This window comes from Capra hircus, chromosome 19 (genome assembly GCF_001704415.2).
Source record: "Capra hircus breed San Clemente chromosome 19, ASM170441v1, whole genome shotgun sequence".
Classification (NCBI taxonomy): domain Eukaryota; kingdom Metazoa; phylum Chordata; class Mammalia; order Artiodactyla; family Bovidae; genus Capra; species Capra hircus.
Window position 1 is genome coordinate 47,803,911 of NC_030826.1, and position 8,335 is coordinate 47,812,245.

Here is an 8,335-nt window from a genome sequence, read left to right on the forward strand (position 1 = left end):
AATCAAAGGAATTGATCTTATCTCAAGGCGTAAATTCCAGGCCTCATCAGCATCAGCTTGGGGAAGATTCTATTAGGAGTGGGAGTGGGGTGGTTCCTCTGACCCCCAAACCTCAGTGCATTCACTGGTCAGCCTGACGTGTGGGCCTGAGAGGTGGAGGCCCAATAATTATTTTTTTTCTATATATATATATATATATATATATAAATGTATATTTCATTGAAGTATAGTTGACTTAGTGTTTCAGATACCCAGCAAGGTGATTCAGTTATAATATACACCTATCATTTCGCAGATTATTTTCCATTATAGGTTTTTACAAGATATTGACTATAGTTCCCTGTGCTAGACAGTAAAGCTTTGTTGCTTGCTGTCTATCTATTTTTTTTTAATTAGAAATCCAGCACTGAGAATTATTTCTTGCTCGAGAGCAGTCATCCGTATGTTCATTTGGTGTTAAATGCATGCCAGGCACGGTCTCATCATCCCAGCTGCTAAGTCGTGCAGCCAGGATTCGAATGTGGCTCTCGGAGGGGCCAAATCCACGTGCCTGCTACTACAAACACAGCCTCCCTCTGGCACTCCCAGTGAGGGATGGTGCTCGGCCTGGCTGCCCTCCCCCAGCCCGGGGCACGCCCAGGTTGCAGTCCCATCCAGCTTCCCCCTGGGCTGGCCTGATCCTCACCTGTCTGTCCTCTTCAAAGGACAGACCAGTCCTTGGGCCAAGCCCCTGAAAGGCATGGGCTGGGGTGGGCATCTGGCAAGCCCTGGCAGGCCCCAGGCTCAGGCTTCCTGGGGCCTCGAGTTGGGGGTTGGGAGTGGTGGGGATTAAGGGCCCCCACCTGTAATTTGGTAAAGAGCCTTTGTCGAGGTCTGGTTTTTCATTTGCACCAATCAACTGTAAAATACCCTCCCAACTTCCTCAGCAGCCAGCCTGCTCCTACACAAACACACACACACACTCGCTCACTCACTCGTTGCTTCTATGAGTCATTTCCCAGCTGCTCCAAGGGGTGGGAAGGCTAATTAGTTCCACCCAGGCCTGAGGCTTCCTGCCCTCCGCTAGCTCTCTCAAAGGTGCCCCCAAGCATGGTGATGGGGGCTCCACGGTTGGTCCCCCTCCAAGTTGTGTGTGCACAGCCTCGTCTACACACACATCCAGAGCCACCTTGCCCATCCTCAGGCAGACTCACCCCTGCACACAGGGCTGCCTCCCCTCACCCTGCGGGTTCCCACCTAGGTCAGCCCCTGGAGCTGTTGGCCTCTGATCTCTCTGCCACGCACTCTCCCCACTCCCAGGCTATGGCTGCCAGGCCTTTTTCCTGCCTTAGGTCTACCCAGAGGGTGAGAAGAGGATGGTTCGAAACTGATTCTGAGCCTGGAGAGTTCCAGGGCCTATCTGGCCCCGCTTCCCTCCATCAACCCCTAACCATCCGGGTAGCATAGGCTTTGACCCCTTTCACCCCATACTTGGGCTCTAGGTCCCTGCCAGGCTCAGGGAATTGGACGAGGAGCATTAGGAAGAGCAGCCTGCAGAACCTGAGCCTATAACCTAAACCCCCAAGCGGCATCCCGCCCCTTCAGCAGCATGGCTTTGCCACTCAGAGAATTTGGTTCAACCCCAGAAACTGCTCCAGGGATGTTTTCTCACCAGTGACCCTGTGGAAGATCCTTCTCCCAAATTAGGCCAATCAAGAACTTAACAAGCCTCAAAAAAGATAAGACTCACCTGCAGCTCTTACTGAACTCTGAGCCTGGGGTAGGGGGAGGCTGGGGTAGGGGCAAGCTCGGCTTTGTCCTTTACTCTCACAGAGCTTAAGGCAATACCTGTAAACCACACACTCTCATAAGGGGAGCTCTGCTTTCAGTATAATAAAAGCATCTCTTGGTAGGAAAAAACCCACCTCCTCCCAGGTATGTAGGGTACCCAGAGCTGGACAGGGTCTAATGCTTCCTACCAGGCACTCCCAACTTGTAACTTCTTCTCCCCTTCTGTGACTCCCAACCCCCCAACAAGGAGACATTTATTTCAGAGTCATAACCTGATAACAAGCGTAATAATGAATTCCTGGTTAACACTTATATACTTGCCAAGCACTATGCTGGGCATTTCACATGCAATGAGCTCATGTAATCCTGACATGATCCTATTGTTATTATTCCATTTGGCAGATGAGGAAACGGAGGCACGGAGAGGATAAGGAAGTTGCCAGGTGTTATTTATGTAGTAAATTGGGGCTGGAAACCTGACCCCGGGGGCTCTCGGAAGAGACCCTGGCTCTGAACCACTAAGGTATATCATCACCCCGGTCAGTGTCTAAACTGGGCCATGACCTTCTAGCACCTATGGGGGTGGAGGAGGGGCTGGCACCTGGTTTCACAAACCAGTTCAAAAACAGAGTGGGGTCTGGTGACTCTTGTGGGTTTTGCACTGAAGATTTCTGCTAGGCCTCCCAGCAGAGGGCAGGGAGGCCTGCGGGCGGCCGGGGGCAGCCTGCCCTTTGAGGGGCACCATGGCTCCCCTGCCATCCCCACTGCCCAGTGGGCTCCTCGAGCCCCTCCCACTCCTCTGGCTGTCCCATGCCCTGCCGCCCCTCCCGCCACACACACACAAGGGCTGTTGACTGAAAACTGTAGGGAATAAAAATAGCTGTGCTGATGAGGCAGAATGGGGGCCAGAGCACATGAAAGGCCTGGGGCTGGGGTGGTGGAGGTGCAGAGACCCTGGGATTCCCCAGCCCCACAAGCACCTTCCAGTGGAGCCATGGGGAGTCCGGGCCTGTTCCTGCCACTGCAGAGTTGGGGACCCCTAGGGATGCAACCGGGGACCCACTGCCCCCAGGGTCTCGGGGGCGAGCTCTGCCCCAGGGAGTAGGGGCCGTGGCCCCTCACAAGCCTTGTGCCCCAGGTAAGTGAACCCTCTGAACCTGAGCCTTCCCTCTAAGAGGACTCGAGGGACAGAGGTCTGTGTCATGTGGACTGGGGCTGCTGACGCTCCCTCCTCCTGCCCCCGCCTTCTCTCTACCTGCTCTCCAAGGCCCCTGGGCTCAGATCTTTCCCTCTAGGCATCTCTCCTATCACCTGGAGAGAGTGAGCCTTCCCACTCTGGTCTGGAGGGTCCAATCCCTTCTCTCCTCTCTGCCTTGCCTCCCCTGGGAGCCTTCTCTAAACCCACCCTTTCCTGCCATCACCCACGCTTTTCTCTGATCTGGTGGACAGAGTTGCCCCCAAAGGCAGGGACTTTGTCAGGACCACCTCCAGCATCTGGCCAGGAGTTCAATGCCTTCAGCATGAGCTTCAGGGCTCCCCCACCCTTGGGCCTGGGTGGGTCAGGGCAGGGAAGCCGGCTGGGCAGACTTTGACACTCAGGCCAGTCTAGAGCTGGAGGCGACCCTGAGTCCTGAGCCTCCACCCTAAGCAGGTCCCGATACAAAAATGACAAGGAAGCCAGGCAGGGATGGGACCACCTAGGAAGGACCCTTAAGTACCTTCCCCAAACCCCTCCCATCCCCTGAGAGCTGCCAGGCATGAAGATGGAGTGGGCCTTGGGCTATGTCTGGGCCCCTGCATCACCCCACATAGGGAACGTGGCTCCAAATCCTGGTGCAGTGTCTATAATCATCCACACCACTGGCCATGAGCAGGGGACTAGCTGTGACCCTGGAAGAAGCTGGAGGGTTCTGGGAGAAGCAGCCCTCTGACACCTGCCCCCAACCCCAGCTCTGCACACCTGGGTTCAGTCACTGCCACTCTAGTCGAGTGACAACAACGCTCACCTCTTGCTCTGCCCTAACTTCTGTCAGCCTCCTCCCCTCACCAGACTAGACAGACACGGAACCTGGTCTCTCGCTGCCCTCCCCGAGCTGGCGCATCTTTAGGGGCCGAATTAAATGGCCTTCAAGCCTTCCCAGGTGGCTCAGCGGTAAGGTACCTGCCTGCAGCGCAGGAGATACAGGAGACGCAGGTTTGATCCCTGGGTTGGGGGATCCCCTGGAGGAAAGCATCGCAATCTACTCTAGTATTCTTGCCTGGAGAATCCCATGGACAGAGGAACCTGGTAGGCTACAGTCCATGTGGTCGCAAAGAGGCGGACAAGACTGAGCGACAATTACATCATGTCAAGGCTCCCCTGGGCTCTAGCCTTCCTGGGCTCTGGGGCAGACGCCTGCAGCAGGCAGTATAAGTCGGAGGCGGACCTGTCTAGTCTCCACCTGGAAAGCCATCTCCCCACAGCGGGGTGTCACAAGCTCTCATCAGGACCTGGCCCCCTGCCCTGACCCCATGCCCTGAGCAGGGTGAGGGGCAGTGGGACACAGTACTTGATGGGGCGGAGTGGGAAGGGGCTCAGGCCCCCCTGCCCCTACCAGTACATTCTTGGAAGCCTCCCATCCCACCCCCCTCCCCAGGCCTTCTAGATGCGGCATCTTCGACCTTTTGAACAAACTCCTCCAACACACACAAAACATACCTCCCTTCAGCTCCATGAGCTTCCAAAAACACCTTCTCTCATCTCTGCTCAGACCATCAGGCCTTCTTGGCCAGCTCCTGCCCACGCTCCCTCCTAGGGTCCTGGGTGCCCAGCTCTGCCAGCGAAGGGCGGGGGTGGGGGCTGTGCTCTGCCCTGGCGTCGCACCCCTGCCCCTTCACCTCCAGCACCATGACCCCAGCCCCAGTCTCCTTCTGAGTCCCGCAGAGACCCTTCAGTGTGGCGGCCCCATTTGGGATGCCCCTCACCCTGGACTCTCTGGCTCCCTGTCCCCACACCCCCTTCACTAAGAGGAGCTGCTCCTCTGCCCATCTCCCCCTCGGTTTCTCCAGGAGAGGAGCCCAAGTGTGCCCCGCGGCAGGGAGAGGCAGGGGCAGCGGGCAGAGCCCAGCCGGCCTCTCAGCCCGAGATGTGTCCTCTGCTGGCATCTCGCAGATTCCTGCTCCAGCAGAGCAAAGGAGCCGCCGCCACCCCCCAGCCGGCCTCCCGCTCTCCTCCCCGCCGCCAGCCCTGCCTTCTGGGCCACTGAGATCAGGCCGAGCCGAGTCACTGTTCTGGGCCCTCCACCCTCCTCCCCTGAGAAACTCAGTCCCATCTCTGTCCCTTGGGTCACCCCGTCCGGAGCCGAGCCTTAACCCCTGGGCCGTCTGTGATCAGGACGACGACCCTGGCTGAGGGCAGGGCTGGCCGGCCAGACAGGGGCACAGGCCGACGGGGCAGGGAGAGGCAAGCACAGGGATCCGGCCGGGGTCGTGGCACAAGGAGCTCGGGCAGGGTGTCCGCGGAGCAGGGCCCGGCGTGGGCAGGAGGACAGTGGTGCCTGGAGCAAAGCGGTGACTTCCTCAGAGCCAGGCTGGGCTGGGGGCCAGGGCACTGGGCCCCTGGGGGTGGCCTGCCTTTGGGGTGCCTGGCCCGGCGGGGCTCAGGGCGGGGACGCGGTACTCACTGTTGGACGGGAGCAGACGAGCTCGGAGCGGCGTGCCCACCTCGGGCTGGGGCTGAGACTCTGGGGGACTTGGCCGGGGGGCCGGCCGGCGGGGACAGCTGCTGCCGCTGATGTCACAGGGTCATGAGTGAAACCTGAGGACCCGGCCAATCTTCAGGTGGGAGCCTGGGCCGCGCTTGCCTCATGGGTGCCCGGGGCTCGGCTTGGGACTGCCTGGGCTGGGGGGCCGCTGACCCAGAGCGTGACACACTCAACACGTCCGTCCACTCTCTCACACACACGCACGCACACACGCCCACTGTGTGGGCATGCGTCTGAGCCCACAGGCTCATTCTTATACAGGATTCTCCTTTCACACTCGTTCCCAGAAGCACTCCCAGGACACACACTGGCTGGCACACTCTACACACGGCTGCGTTCCCCCCAGCCCACTGTCACACTCATGCATGCTCAGCTGGACATGTAAACTATACCCTTCACACAGTCACACAAATGCTTCCACTGCGTGTCACACTTATTCAAATGCATACCTGCTACTCACATAGGCACGCTCCTACGCTCACAGCAGGTTTGTGCACAGAAGTGTATTATTACACGCATGCAGCCACAGGCACTCTTCTGCCCAGATGAGCACAGATGTTGCATATCCCAGACACTACAGTTGTATCGAGTGTGTACACACACCACTGTCATGCCCATGCAACTGGGCATTTCAGGCCTGTTATTTATATCTGGGTGTTTGTCTGTGCCCACGTAACATGCTTCCATTCACATGTACATAGGGCCACCTATATGTACCTATGGTCATTATATTTTTTAAAAATATTGATTTTATTTATTTATTTGATTGCACAGGATCTCAGCTGTGGTGTGTGGGGTCTAGTTTCCTCACCAGGAATCGAACCTGGGCCCCGTGCTTTCCCCACTGTGCGGAGTTTCTTGCCCCTGGACCACCAGGCACGTCTCTGGTGACTAGGATTTTATCAAGTGTGTGTCTGTCTATATGCCCACACCCACATCTCACACCCATGAGCTCCTCCCCCCAACACAGCTGCTTAGCTGGACCACACAGCAGCCCTGAGGGTCATTTCTCAACCAACACTGCCCCACCCCACTGACTAGACATCTGTGCCTCAGAAGTTGGGGAGGGGAGGGAAGTTGTTAGTTTAGCCCCCTCCCCCACTTCCACTCTGGGGCTGTGGTGACCTCTACTGGAGGTGTCTAGAAATGACCCATCTCTTGTTGCTCATTAGCTCCTGCCCTGGGGCAAACAAGAGAATCTCTTGAGTGAATCCACAGTAACCGTCCCCCAAAATGTCCCCCAGTCTCCCATATCCCTCACTGCCACTGACTTTTCTGGCAGCCAGACCTCTGTCTAAGCTGAGCCAAGGCCAGAGTGACCTTTGCAAGAGGCAGAGGGAAGCCCGGGGAGCTGGCCCCAAGGCGCCTCTCCTCCCAGAGGCTCTCTGCGGTTCCAGCTTTAGCACAGTCCAGCCTCTCCCTGGGGGCCAGGCCTGGCTGTGGTCTGAGAAGTTCCTGCTCTGCCCAGACTTCGAACATCTCCCAGTGAGTCATTCACACCCTCAGAGGCGTGTCTTTAGACCAAGGTGGAAGCCTTGGTGTTTTTGCTGCAAGGTTCTTTATCCTGCGTTGCTCACTGACCTGACAACCGTTTTCCATGTGGTTGTATTGCTAATGTAGTCCAGTCTCTGCCGGCCCCAACTTCTTTGCTTCTTCTGGCATTCAGAGAAAACATGAGATTTTATCTCCCATCCTTCGCAAGTCGTCTCCCTGAAACTGCTCCTCGGGGGTTTCTCTCGCCACTCCCAGTCCTGATGCAGCTCCAATTTGCTTTGCTGCTGGCCACCGTCTGGAATTCCTGGTCAGTGTTCCCTTGATAGCACATTGCTCCCTGTCCGTGGGCACTGGAGGTGGTGGGAGGCAGCTGTCATTCCCAACTATGGCTCTGCCCTTTAGGTCTCTGCCCAAAGCTCTGTGGAGTCAGACTTTCTTTAATGAGGAATTGAAGTTAGTGAACGGAACTATAGCACAAAAGGCGGCAGGGGTTGTATGCATTCGGTCGTATGGGTTGTGCACTGCGCGATTCTGGGAACCAATCACATCTATAGCCATTATAGATTAGTATATTTAAGATGATAGTTTTCTAGCAGATGGTGGCAAAATATCTCGAGGAAGGGGCTAATTTTTCTGATTTGCATAAGGTGCCATTTGGATTAGGGATGGGGCTCATGGGAAAACAGAAGCTGTGTGTTAAATACGACTTTTTTTCCACAGCCCAAGGAGCATGCATACCTGTCTATTGATAACAATATTCTTCCTTTCTTTGGGGAACTGCTCTTTCCCTACTCCAACTATGTGATTCTGGCTGAGCTGCTGATTACAGGACAGCCACCTTGCCCTGGCCACAGAGATGGACATTGTCACCTAGGTCTGGCCAATCCTCTTGGCCACAGTGGTTGGTCCAAAAGCTGGATATGTGCCTCGACAGGGTCAGTCAAACAGCCAGTGATAGTCCTTCCTGGGGATTTATATGTATCAATACAAAAGAAAGATCTTCTCTCTCTCCGTGGGATTCTCTAAGTTTGTCTAGAGTAATGAAGCACATCTGAAGGTGCCTAGGGGATGTCTGTCCGAAGTGAGTCTATTTATAGGAAGGGGGGACATCATACAGATGGGAGGGGGACAAAGAGGGTGGATTAGAGGAACCTGAAGACACCTGAGTCAGTTACACTATCAACCAACTCCATCACTGTCCTGTATCACACGAGCCCCAAAATGTTCCTTTTATTTAAACTGATTTAGGTTGAATTTCAGTTGCCCACAAGCCAAAGAATTTTGCACACTAGAATCCTCTTTCAGAAAATCCCATCCTGACCCACAGA

General features: G+C 55.8%; 1 protein-coding gene across 1 annotated transcript in view; it reads right to left on the reverse strand.

The window, feature by feature from the left end:
• SCN4A (sodium voltage-gated channel alpha subunit 4) overlaps positions 1–5,489 on the reverse strand; it is a 52,297-nt gene extending 46,808 nt beyond the window's left edge. Inside the window, exon 1 of the mRNA XM_013972591.2 lies at positions 5,433–5,489. The gene's annotated coding sequence lies outside the window, so the exon portion shown is untranslated. The remainder of the gene's footprint in view (positions 1–5,432) is intronic.